Source organism: Penaeus monodon, chromosome 6 (assembly GCF_015228065.2).
Source record: "Penaeus monodon isolate SGIC_2016 chromosome 6, NSTDA_Pmon_1, whole genome shotgun sequence".
Taxonomy (NCBI): domain Eukaryota; kingdom Metazoa; phylum Arthropoda; class Malacostraca; order Decapoda; family Penaeidae; genus Penaeus; species Penaeus monodon.
The window spans coordinates 27,917,364-27,932,363 of NC_051391.1; positions in this window are offsets into that span (position 1 = coordinate 27,917,364).

A 15,000-nucleotide genomic window follows, 5' to 3' on the forward strand; every position below is an offset into this window, starting at 1 on the left:
TCAGAGCCAAGCCGCGCCTCATTGTTTTTATCAATTGCAAATATCTTTTTTTTTCGTTTTCGATTTTTGTTTTACCATTGTTATTGCTGAACCATCTTCAAAGAAAAAACACTGAAATAACACTTACCATAAAATATCACAGAATAATCGGCTCAAAGAGGAGGCGGAGCTAATGATGCCATCACGTTTAGCCAGTGAGATCGCGCTGTGAGATATCAAATATGGCTAGATACATAATCATTTGTATAACTTATAATTACCAGAAGTAAAACCAAAATTTCCCTCTTTTCTTTATGATAATGATGAGTTCCTTACCATTATCAGCTGTCAGAATACTCCTTGGAAAAAATACATTATTTTTTGGTTCTACTATTTTAAAATAAAAAAATATAAAATATTAAAATATATATTTTTTTTTTTTTTATAAATTTTAAAAAAATAAAAAAAAATAAAAAAAAAATTTTATTAATTTTATTTTTTTTTTAAAAATATTTTTTTTTTTTTTTTTTTTTATTAAAATTATTATTTTAAAATAAAAATTTATATAAAATTAAAATAAAATTTTAAAAAAATTTATATATATAAAAACATACACGGGATGTATGAATAACATAATCTATGTACATACACACACTCCCCACACACACACACAAACACAACCCCAACAAAAAACACACACAAAACACCACCCAACACAAAAAAAGCCACACCCCAAAACACACACACACAACAAAACCCCACACAAACACAAACCACACAACAACCCACACACACTTTAAAATTATAATCATATAAAAAATATATTATATTTTATATATATATAATAAAAATAATATATACTATTAACCCACACACCACACAACAAAATTTTAAAATAATATATATATATATAAAATTATATATATATAATATTTAATATATATATATATAATAATATAAAATTTTAATATATTAGAAGTTTATAAAAAGGGGGTAATTTATAATTAGCTTTTTTGTTTTATTTTTTTGGGTAGTCTCTAGTCATTAACCCTTCTTTTGTCAAATAATAATAGGGTTTAAAGAAAAACTTTTCAAAATTCTAATTTTTAAATCAATACAGCATATATAATTCGTAATTTTAAAAAATTAAAAAAAACGAATGGCTACGTACTGAACACGAAAAACCCTAGAGGGCCCCCAGCACGGACACCCCAACCCCTAAAATTCACAAAACCATCACCCCCGAACAAAAAAATTCAGCAAAAAAAAAAAATCAACACCAAAAAATGTTCAACGCGACTCCTTTTAAAAGGGGGTTTTCGGAACGAAAATTTCCGTTTTTTCTAGGGTCTGCCCATCACTGAAGCCGGGACTCCTTGGGGGGGAGACAGGGCACCCCCGTTCTCGAGCAATCGACTGTCGCGCTTCCCCGCGGTCCCCAAACCCTTCCTGCCGGTGCTGCGGGCAGGGTGGCGAGTCGAGCAGCCAAACGGTCCCAAAGAGAGAGAGCCCGCCCCCCCGATGAGCGTCCGACCTATTATTCTATTTTTTTTAAATTTAAACCCTTGTGTCACGGGAATTATTCTCCCCACAAAGCGTTTCCAACCCAAGGGTTTTATTAGGGGAAACGCGTAAAGGCAGGCTCACAGGCGAAGGTTTTGTCGTCAACCGGGGTATCGCATCACATGTATGGGGGGGGGGGTCGCATACATTAGTGAACTTTTTCTTTTTTTCTTTCACACACATTTTTTTTTTTTATAACATCATTTTATTACAAGAATTATTTTTTCTTTCTTTATCTCGTTCTTTTTCCTTTGCTCGGGGGTTCGCCGGTTTTTTCCAAACTCTCACATCAATTCCCCGGTTTTTTGGGGCATCACGTCCCCTTTCATTGCCCCGTCAATTCTTCTTTTAAAACAAAGTGTTTCTTTCGTGCATAGAGCAAGCATTCCAGAGTGGTACAATTAGCCCTCGAGTCGACCGGTTTCCACAACCGTTGCTCGTTTGCACTCCGCCGGGAGCGCGCGAATAAAGAGGGGATGGGTTTCAATAGTCGTTACTTAATCTTGTTTAATTCATTACAAACTTTTCGCCCTTTCATATTATACATATAAAATATATATATGATATATATATTAAAATTTATAATTTTAAATATATATATATAATAAAAGTTATAAAATATATATATTGTTTTGTGTGGCGGTGTGTGTGTGTGTGTGTTGGGGGTGGTTTTAAGCATACACACACACACACACACACAAATCAGTATTTGTTTTTTTTCTTTGACTACATAATACTTTGCATAAAACACAACCAAGAAAAACATATGAAAAATTTATAATTATACAATATATTATAATATAATATATATTAATAACATATATATATATATATATATAGATATATATAAAAATATATATATTATTTTATATGGTTAAATACTAGACCCCTATCTATAATAATCTACATTTTTTAACAAAATCATCTATCATCATCTGTATTTATATCTGTTTTTTAACTTTTATTATCATCTATCGTTATACATAATACATAAATATAATATAAAATATATAAAATAAAAAATAATATTTATATATATAATTTATTATTAATATATTTAAATATTATATATATTATATTATAAAATATTATATATATATATATAGGCCGTGGGGGCCGAGCGTTAGAGCATCGGGTAAAATTTGCACGTGGAAATCGAGTTCGGGGGTTTCGAGTTTTTCCCTTTGGGCTGGGAAATTCCCCTCGATTGCCCTCCTAGAACGGACATATCCCCTTTAAGAAGTAAAAGAAGGGGTCGTAGGGGAAGCACCGCCGGGGCAAAAACCCGCGGTTGTTTGGGAAAGGGGGTCCAAATGGCAAGGGTGGAAATGCATATCCCCTCTCAGGATGATTGAGAGGGGCCCTATTCCTGAGTGGAATGAGGCGTTGAAAAAAGAAAAAAAAAAAAAGAAAGAAAGAAAAAGAAAAAAAGAAAAAAAAAAAATATATCTTATATACTACTACATTTTTAAAAATTATAATATATAAATATATTATATATATATGTAAAACATATTTTATTATTGTATATATGTGTACAGTTCACCCCAAACACACACAACAACAAAACCCCCAAAATTCATACATACTATTATACAAAACTAATACTAATTTTTATATATAAAAATAATTATATAATAATAGTATTTTTTATATAAAATAAATCATTTACTATATTTTTTATATATATATATATAATTAAAATATAATTTAATATGTATATATAATATATATATATAATATATTATATATATATATATATTTTTAAAAATATATATATTATTATAATATTTTTATTTATATAAGGAAAACATGGCACCCCTCCGGGGAAAAAAAATGGGGGCCCCCTCCACGTACTAAACCAAGAGCATCAAAACCCGAAAACAAAATTATCTGCTGTGCCAGGGCGGCTCAACAAACCCCCGAAACTATACTTATATATATATATTTATAATATATTATATATAATATATTATATATAAAAAAAATTAATATAATATAATATATAAATATATATATATATGTATACACATATCATTATATTACCAATACAACACACTGTATTGACACACCCACACACACGACACACAACACACACACCACCCAAAACAACATATTAATATATATATATATATATATATATATAATATATTATATAATTATATAATATACAACATACACACATATATATATTGGTTTTAAAAAACACATAAACTATATTACAGAAATTTCATTATACAGAGGAGATGAAAGATATTAAGAGTATTAATAAAATATAAGTTGAGTGATATGAGATATTATAGATAGAACAGTATACAATAAGTGTATATATAATATTATATATATATATATATATATATATATATATAAATATAATTATATATATTATAAATTTAAATAATTATATATTTATAAAATTTTAAAATAAAATAAAATATATATATATTATTATAATTTATAAATAATATTTTATATATATATATATATTAATAATATATAATATATATATATATATATTTAAATGCGTGGTGGTGTGTGTGTGTGTGTGTGTGTGGGGGTTGGGGTGTTTGTGGTGTGTGTGTGTGGGGTGTTTTTGGGTGTGTGTGTGTGTATGTGGTGTGTTGTATGTTTATACACACACACACACACACACACACACACACACACACAACACACACACACACACAACCCACCAGCACACGCACACGCACACACACACACACCACACACACCCCAAACCCACATATACACACAAGCCCCAAAAAATATATTTTTATGCAAAATTATTATAGTATATATATATTTTTAATATATAAATATATATGTATATATATATTATATATATATATATATTATATAATGTTGTGGTGGGGTGTGGTGTGTGTGTGTGTTTGTTGTGTTGGTGTGGTGGGTGTGTGTGTTATTTATCCATATAGTGTATATATTGTTATCTTACCTATCTATATTTCTAAATTACATCATCTTTTTTTATATAATATCTACTAATATTTTCAAGCTCTCTCTCTTATATATTGAAGATACTTATATATAATGATGATAAACAAAAATTATATGTATTTGCAAAAACCTAATCCTCTATATCTACATTTTTATATTTATCTATATCAAATTTTTAATCTGAACTTTTACTTAAACATACATGCAATGTATATATACTGTATATTTATAAAACGTAGTATGATATATATGCAAGTATATGATAATAATATGAAATTATATATTATATAAATTTAATATATATATATAATATATAAAAATTTTAAATTATTATGTTATATACTGTACAGTTATTTTTCCTATTATGTTATATAATACATTTATATAAAAACACAAATATTGCACATATCAATTAGTGCATATAAAAATATATTATAATAAAATATTATATAATATAATAAAATTTTTACATATATCACACATCAAAATTTTGCATACAAAATTCACACACACAACAACGCGCGGCGCGCCGACACCATAAATACCTTTGTATTTTAAAGTATTTTAATTTTAATGGTTATATAGTATATTGTTATATGATATCGTGGACCCCTCTCTGGAAGGGAAAAGGGAATCGGGGATTGTAGCAACTACCGGGGCTTTTAAAATCCAGATAAAAGGAAAGGTTCTCGACCCATTTTCTAAAAGGGACCCGCAACCCCCTACTGAGGCATCGGGACCGGAATCGGGATTTACCCCTGACAAGTCCCGATAGCCCATATACTGCGTTCGATAATAGTGGAACCCCATCGGAGATGGTCGGGGTTTTTTTGCAACCAAAATCGCCTCAAGAAGGCGTTGACTCGGTGCATGGGAAAACGCTATGGGAGATCCTGAGATCGGGGGAATTTCCGGCACGATCATTGGGCCTAAAGAAACCCCTTTAGGGGGTACAAAAAGGCTGAAAGTTGGGGGGGTCTGTCAAATTTTTCCCCTTTTAAATTTCAGGGGTGAGGCAAGGCTGGCCCTTTGCCCAACATTTTTCAACACCGATGGGGGATAATGGGCAGAGCACTAGAAAAGTTAGTTCGAGATGTTGCTATCCTTTAACCCTTTGGGGGTCACTGGTGGCGGCTCTTGATGCTTAGCAATGAGGCGAAGCCCTTAGGCTAGGGGTCCCTGGACCAAGCCAAGTTTCAGGACGGGGGGCCTGTTCAGCGACCATGCTTGCGGCGAGGAGTTGAGTTAAAAAGATTTTTCAACCTGGAGTGTACCCTTTTCCTCTGGGTGTCAGACCAAGAATAAATAAGGTTTAGTCTGGCAACAGGAGCCATGAATCGTCAACGAGCGTTTGGGATGTCGGGGACCTAGCAGAAGGCCCAAATGCGTTTCTCAAGGCCTTTATACTGCCCGTTTTGCTCTATGGAAACGAAACCGGAGCTATCCAGTGTTTGGGCTCCCCTTATGCCTTCTTTAAAAAGCCCTTCGCGGTCATGGGGGCATTGGGCAGGACCCCCACCAAACCGGCGGTTTCACCGTGAGACGGAAGGGGGCGTTCTTGCATAAACCGGGATCGCCAATCAAGCTATATGGGGACCCACTGTCTCCCGTGGACGACCCGCACACAGGGTCTCTGCGAGCAACCCGGGGGGGGGGGCCTGTGGGAGACCCGAAGACGACTTGGGCAGCTCGATGAGACCGTCGCGAGGAATTAGAGATGAACCGTGAGCCTGCCTGAAATTTCCCCCGAGGGATCCTGGTCGGAAACGAAGGGTGGATGCGGCCAAGCCCCCCCGGCATTAGCCCCCTTAGATGATGATGATTATGATAATAATGATCTATATCTATTATGTTTACACACATATCTATATTTCATTCTCCCCCTCTCTTTTCTCTCTCTCTCTCTCCTCTCCTCTCTCTCTCTCCCCCTCTTCTCTCCTCTCTCTCCCTCTCTCTCCTTCTCTCTTCTCCTCCTTCTCTCCTTTATATATATAATATTAATATATATATATAATATATATATTATATATATATCTATATATTAGTGTGTGTGGGTGTGGGTGGTGTGTTGTGTGTGGGTGTGTGTGGGGGGGTGTGTGGTGGGGGTGTGTTGTTGTGTGTTGGTGGGGTGTGTGTATTTAATATATGTAAATAGTGTGATTTTTATTGTACATTGTATTTATTGTATACACAAAATGTGTTTTATGAATATAGTATATATTATATAATATTATGATAATATAATATACGTCCACCATTATTATATATTTTATATATATAAAAATATAAAATTTTATAAAAAAAAATATATATATAATTTTAAAAAATTATATAATATTTTTAAAAAAACAAAAACACACAAACCCAAAACACACCAAACCCACAAATATATTATATATATTAATTATATATATATATAATATATAATAATATATGTGTGTGTGTGTGTTGTGTGGTGTATATATATTTTAATATAATATAAAATATTAAACACAACCCCCACAACAACACAAAACAATATATTCTGTACATATATGATATATATATATGATTATGTGTATTCTCTCTCTCTACATATTACACTTCTATATTTTTTATCTATCATATAATTATCTACTATCGCTCTATATTTATATCTATATCTATTATCAATCTCAAAAATTATATCTATTATCTTACACAACTATAATTATATATCTGTATTAAAATATATATATTATAAATATAATATAATATATATATTAAATATATATATCTACAATATTATTATATATATATAATATATATACATATTATATTATATATATATTATATATATATATAATATATTAATTATATATATATATAATATATATATAAAGTGGTTGTGTTGGTGTGTGTGTGTGTGTGTGTGTGTGTTTTTGGTGTGTGTATGTTTTTGTTGTTTATAAAATATGTTAAAACAATGATAATCTCAAACTCTATTTTTACTATCTATATAGCTATATAAAATATTTACATAAATTTTATTTATTATATATATATAATTTTCTATATAAAATATATATATTATATAATATTGTGCAATTTCATCTATATCTATATCACATTTATATCTATGTCTTTATCTATCGATATAATTTATAAATAGTATAATAGGGATAAAAAATAAATAAAAAGTAAATATATATATATATTATATAATATATATATAATTGTATATAATATATTATATAATATTATAATATATTATCTATATAAAATATATGAAAAGAAAACGCCCCAAATATGTGGCGTTTCTCTTTTTTATCCCTTTTGTAACCCTTTTGTTGTGTTTTTTATAATAAATTTTTATAAAAAATATATAAATATATATATTAATATATATATAATATATATATTTTGTGTGTGTTTGTGGTTTGGGTGTGGTGTGTGTGGTGGTGTGTGTGTGTGTGTGGTGTGTGTGTGGTGTTATAAATTTTAAACCATATATACATTATATATTATATATATTATATAAAATTTTATTATATATATAATTTTAAAAATTTTATATATATATATATATAAAATTATATGCTATCATACACACTATATAATAATCTTGTATATTAAATTTTTAAAATAGTATATAGTACATTTGTATTTATTAACCACACAACACACACACACCGTACACACCACACAACCCCACACACACACAACCCCACACACACAAACATACAACCGTATAATATATATAAAAATTTTTAATAATATATAATAAAATATTATATATAATTATATTATATATATATATATATATATTATATACATAACACACACATAATATGTTATCACAATTTACATATGCAGATAAAGGTATTAAACCCTGTATCACGCCAAACCAGTCGTTTTACAAAAACGCAAAAATATAAACAAGATTTTCCCCGCCTGGGTTCGGAAGCATTGCCTCATCAAAGCCCTAAACAAGTGTGCTTGCATACAAACCCCGGGGGTTATTTCGGAAGCAGAGTGGGGGAATGTAAAAGCAAAAATGCCACAATCGTGTATAATTTTTTTTTTGCATTTTCCCTTTCGGGGAAAATAATTTCTTTGGTTTTTTCACATTTTCTTTTTCTTATAAATTTCTAGCATTATTCTGCCTTTTACTTGCTGGCATGTTCAATGTGTAGAATTGATACCTTTTTTTTAACAATTTTATTACTGTGGTTAAGGGTTCTTTTCTACCATTTCTGATATCTCAGCGATTTTTTGACCACATTTTCCTGATTTTCTGATAAAATTTATCAATTAATTAGCAGCATTTGGGTTCCATTATGGTCATTTTATCATTACTAAATTTTAAACATTTTTTTCATCTATTTGTTTTTTCTATTTTATTATATTTTTTATATTATTACCATACCTTTATTTATCTTTAATTTTTAATATCATTAGTTCACTGTTGTTATTATTTTCACTAATTTTTTATATATCCGTCTAGGCTTATCGGGAGTTGTTAGTTTAAGATAAAAAGGAGTCGCGTAACATATAATGATCCCTCTTTTGGTTTTTTAAATAAAACCAGTTAGCGAACCAGGTAGCCCTATCCGCCTTAGAAAATCCCAATGGCAACTTTAGGCCAAAACCGCGCCCATTGTTTTATCAAATTTCCAATATCTTTTTTTTTTGTTTTTGATTTTTTTTTTTACCTTGTTATTGCTGAACCATCTTAAGAAAAAAAATGAAAAAACACTTTTCATAAAAATCACAGAATAAAACGGCTCAAAGGGAGGCGGGCTAATGTGCCATCCGTTTTGCCCGTAGATCGCGCTGGAGATACAAATAGGTAAAATAACATTTGTATAATTTAATTCCAGAAGTAAAAAACCCAAAAATTTTTCCCCTTTTTTTTAGTAAAGATGAGTTTTCCCTTTCCATTAACAGCTTCGAATACTCCTGGAAAAAAATACATTTATTTTTTGGGTTCTAATGCAAATTGGGGTAAGCTATCTGGTTTTAGCACCTGGATAATGCAAATAAAAAAAACATAGGAACAAGAAACCCGGCTCGTGCGCAGGCCGGCTCCCCAAACCCAAACTGATGACCGAGTCCCCGGGCCATGGACCCTTAACCCGAAATTACCCCAAACTGTCCATTTTTGCGCGTACTTTTACAAACCCATTAACCTACCAAACAACCCAAAGACCAACCAAAAGGGGAAAAAGGATTTTTCTGCCAAATAGACTTTTTTTTTCTGTTTTTATTGTTTTATCATTTCTTTTTTTTCTCTACCTCTGTTATTTTTTAACCTTCCAGAAAATGATTTTGGGATAATTATGAAACTCAGAGGCGGGGGAAAAATTCCCCAAATTTGTTGCAACGTAAAATTACAATAGATCCAAATAAGTGGGATGCACGAGGCAAGGGAGAAACAGAAACAAAATCAAAAAAAACAGCAAGCAAAAAAAAAAGAAAAACCCAAAAGAAGAAAAAAAAGGGAAATAAAAAACACGGAATATAAAGGGCCCCAAGGGTTTAATTGCACTGAAAGAAACTAGCCAAAAAAACACGTGCATATACCCAAGGGGTGATAAAAGAGATGAAGATACCAAAGGGCTCAAGTTTTTATTGCATTTTTTTTTTTAAAAATCAGGTCGTTTTTTTACAATCATTTTTGGTTCATTCACACTATGGAAAATTTTTGCTGTAAAATAAAAAGGAAAAAGGGTTGTGTAAAAACAAAAGAAAGATTTGGGGAAAAAAATTAAAAAAAACGATACAAAAAAAGCACACCACAAAAGGAGGTTGGAAGACGTAAGAGAAAAGGGATAAAGGGGAAAAGGAAGAGAACGAGAAAAAAAGGAAGCAAAGGCGACCTTAAAAAAAAAACTCATTTGCCCAGAGAGCAAAAAAGGAAAAAAGAAGGAGAAAGAAGTCTGGAAGAAAACGAGGAAATGGAATATAAAAAAGAAAAGGGAAAAAAAGGGTGAAGGGGAAAAAAAGAAGAAAAAGAGGAAAAAAAATCACAAAAAAGAAAAAACGCGGGAAGAAAAAAAAGAAAAAGAAGAAAAAAGAAAAGGAAAAGAAAAAAGAAAGAGAACCGTGGGGAAAAGGGAGAAAAGACGAAAAAGGAACTTCAAAATAGTGTTATAATGATCACGACTCTCATGCTATAATCGAAGAGTTCGGGAGAGAAGAATAAAAAAAAGAAGGGCAAGAAACAAAGCAAAAAAAAAAAAAACCAAGAAAAACCCGGGAAGGAAAAAAGGTTAATTTTGGGTGAAAAATAATTTTTATAATGATAAATGATAATAACTGTTTGGTAAGGTATAAAAAATATTAAATGAAAATTTTAATAGTAAAACTTTAAAGAGAGATTAAAAAAAATATCATGATAGTAAAGACACGAAAAAAATGATAATTATAATAATAAGAATATAATAATAATAATGATAATGGTAATAATAATGGCAATCACAGTAATGACAATCATGCTAACAACAACAATAATAGTAATGATAATAATAATGACAATAATGAAAATTGATAATAATATTAATAATAAATAACAAAAATAAAACACATGTTAAAAAAGAAAAGATCAAATTTTCAATATTTTTAACTATTTTATTATAATCACTTTAAAAAAAAAACAAAAAAAGAAATTTCCCCGAAATGTATCGTCTCCCCCACCAGCTTCCCTACCCCCCTTATCCCCACCCCCTCCCCCGCCCCCCCGATTTAGTGTCATAAATAAAGCAAAAGACGACATTACACGAACAAAAAGCCCATGCAACAGCAGAGGGATTATGAAGGGCGCCGAATGCTGTTTTAAGGGTGGGGGTGAGGGGGGGGGGCGGGGGGGGGGGGGGAAAGGTTGAAAAAGGCTGGCATGGGAGGGCACGAGAGTCGAGGCCCAGGGAGGGGCCGCGCGTGTGGCTGGCATTTTTGGTCAAGGGTTTTTCTTGGTTTTTTGTCTGGCTCGCTTTCCCTCTCTCTGCCACGGACTTTCTCTTTCTCTTCGTCTGCAGCGTCTCCCTATTTCTCTCTCTCTCTCTTTGTCTCTTCGTTTCACTGTTTCTCTTTCTCTCTGTTTGCCTTTGTCTCTATCGTTTTTCTCTTGTTTCTCGATCTGTTTGTTTCTTTGTTTATCGTTTGTTTTGGCTTTTTCCCCTCTTATTTTGTTCCCCGTTTCCCCCCCATTTCCTCTTCTTTTTTCTCTCCTTTTCTCTCTTCTCATCTCTCTCATCTCCCCCCCCTCCTTTCTCTTCTATTGTCATCTGTCTATTGTCTATCTGTCGTCTGTTATCTGTCATCTGTCTATCTGTCTGTCTGTTGTCTGTCTGCTATCGCTGTCGTCTGTTGCTGTCTATCTGTCTATCGTCTATCTGTCTGCTGTCGTCTACTGTCTATCTGTCGTCTGTCGTCGGCTGTCTGTCGTCTGCTATCTGTCTATCTGTCTTCGTTGTCTGTTGTCGTCTGTTTTCGTCTGTTTCTCTTCCCCTTTTTCTCTCTTCCTCTCTTTTCTCTCTCTCTTCTCCTCTCTCTCCTCCTTTTCTCTCTCTCCCTCCCCCCCCCCTCCCTCTCCCTCCCCCCCTCCATCCCCCCCCCCTTTCCCTCCTCTCCCGCTCCCCTTGTGGTGAGAGGTTACATCACCACTCAGCAGAGCGTGCCTCTATTTTCAGTCAGGAAATGTGTTGTCTCTACAGCCCGGGGTTTTTAAAAATGCGTTTTAAAGAGCATGACTCCTGTTTGGGGATGTAATGAAGGGTTTTTTAGTTGTGAAGTGAGGTGTATTTTCGTGAAATAGAAAGTGCTGAATATTTCGTCGATTATTTATGTAAATTCTTTACCAGACGCCTGAAATTAAAAGGTTGTAAGAAAATAGCTACAACTTCGTTCCCATATTCTGAATGACAAAAAATAAACCATACAAAAAAACCAAAAAGTAATGTGCACTTAAAGAAACTTCAGCAAAAATCGAGGATTAAACCCCCGCAAAATTTTAAAAAAACATTCCTTTTCCCCAAAAGAAAGATTAATAAAAGGGAGAGGTGAAGGGAGGAAATCGAAGAAAGAAACAGCAGCTGAAAAAGTTCTTTATATCAAAATCAAAAACTTTTTAAAGTTTTTAGGGTCTAAAGGGCAGATAATTATTTCTCAGCGTCACAGTGATCATAATGTATCAAGAGAGATAAATAAGCGTATATATGGAAGTTGAGCAGAGGTGGGTGTGGGTGCCAAGGTTGCATTTGTCATTATTAAGGCACTTTAGGGTACTCGAGGGTGCCGTAATGCACCCCCAGTCGGTTTAAATTAAATTTACGCCCCGCGGGATGTCTATTATATTCGCGACACCTCTTATATGAGGAGATGGACTGGATAAATGGTAGAGGTAAGCGATGAAGCCAAGCATATTAGGAAAGAAAGGAAGAGGTGGAAGGGGGAGGGAGAGAGAAGGGGATAAACAGTACATACTACTAAAACAGACCGAACTAATCTATATCTGTCTATTATCTATTATCTATCTTAAATATTAACACAAAACAACCCCCACTTTTAAATTATATTTTTAAAGGAATATATAATATAATATATAAAAATATATATATAAAATATATATATAATAAATATATAAATTAATAATAAAAATATATATATATAATTATATATAATATATATATTATATATATATATATATCATCATTTAAAGGGGGAGGTTAAGTCTGGCCGCGTGGACAGCATGATCTAATTGTATTTTTTATGTTGGGGGTGTTTTGGAGTGAGTACGGGGTGGGGGCCCCAGTTCCCTTTTCCCAAAGGAGAGGGCGGGGTTCCCTTTTTTTAGTCATCATTCTCTATCTTTTTTGGGTTGGGGACCAGCACTGATTGGGGGGGGGTTTGGCCACCAGGATAGGTAGGCAATCAAGGTGAAGCCTTTCCCCCCGGGGAAAAACGCGCCCGGGGGGACTCGAACCCTTGAACCCAGATTGCCGTCGGGGCAGTCTTGAGCCGATGCTTCCATTTGGCCCCGCGGCCTTGGGATCATGGGCTCCCTGATTTTTTCTTGGCAAATTTGAGCGGTGGTTGCCATGCCTTTCCCCCCGGTGTTTTTTTTTTTTTTTTTTTTTTTTTTTTTTTTTCTTTTTTTTTTTTTTCTTTTTTTTCCGAGTCACCATCTCTATTTACCCGGCACTGACATGGGCTGGCTTGGCCACCCAGTGGCTAGGTAGGCAATCGAGGTGAAGTTCCTTGCCCAAGGGAAACAACATGCCGGCCGGTGACTCGAACCCTCGAACTCAGATTGCCGTCGTGACAGTCTTGAGTCCGACGCTCTAACCATTCGGCCACCGCGTCCCCTATATATATATATATATATATATATATATATATATATATATATATATATATATATTATATATATAATATATATATATATATATATATATATATGTATGTATATTGAATCCAGGTGGATTTCGAAACTGTAGTCTCATTTTCAATAAATCTAGTCTGTGCATTGTGTTTTTTTCTACCATGTATATATATATATATATATATATATATATATATATATATATATATATATATATATATATATATACATATGTTAACTATGATCAAGCAAAAGTCCATTGGGAGAGCCGCGAGCGGTGGCGGCAAGACATTTTTCGAGTGCAAAAGCAGCCGTTTCCCAAACAGTCTCGCCGGCTATAGGGAGGACGTTTTACTTGCTTCTAAAACATCCTTCTGGTAAACAGAAAACAAGAAAAGAAATTTCTTTCGCATTCCCTCGGGGGAAACTGAGCAAATCTTTAATACAAAGAGAAACGTTATACAGGAACCGTCTTCTAATGATTCTCTCTGTCCTCGGGACCCGAGCCTCCACTTTGCTTTATGTGCACAAGCAGACTCACACACACACACACACACACACACAACACACAACACGCACACACACACACACACTCACACACACACACATACACACACACACACACACACACACACACACACCTCACGATTGGTGTATATTACCTTTATCTACCTTTATGTTTATTTACATATGTGTGCGTGTGTGTATGTATTCCGTAAATGTATGTGAATGTGTATTTGTGTGTGTAAACAATTCTTTTCACTTCATAAAAAAATCGGAGCATTTTTTCCGTAAACCATATCCCCATGCCGTTCCCTTCCCTCCCCGGCCTTCGGTAAATTCCCTCGGCGCCCCCAGTCGAGAAAGGGCTCGGTCGGCCTCTGTCTGCCGTCGCTGTCTGATCTGCGAATCCGAATGTTGGTTAATCAGGAAAAGAAGTAATCATACATGTCTCGTTTTGCACTGCTCAAGATTTTTTTTTTTTTGAGAGAATTTGATCGAAATCGAGACTAATTTGGAGGCAAATAATATGTAAAAGATCTGAATTCGAATTCTGTTAGACACTAATTGGGATTGCGGCACTGCGGAAAAGACGGACTTTACAGTTGCTGCAGCAAATTCGGTGGATATATATAATACCTTAAAGAAGACGTCTTAAG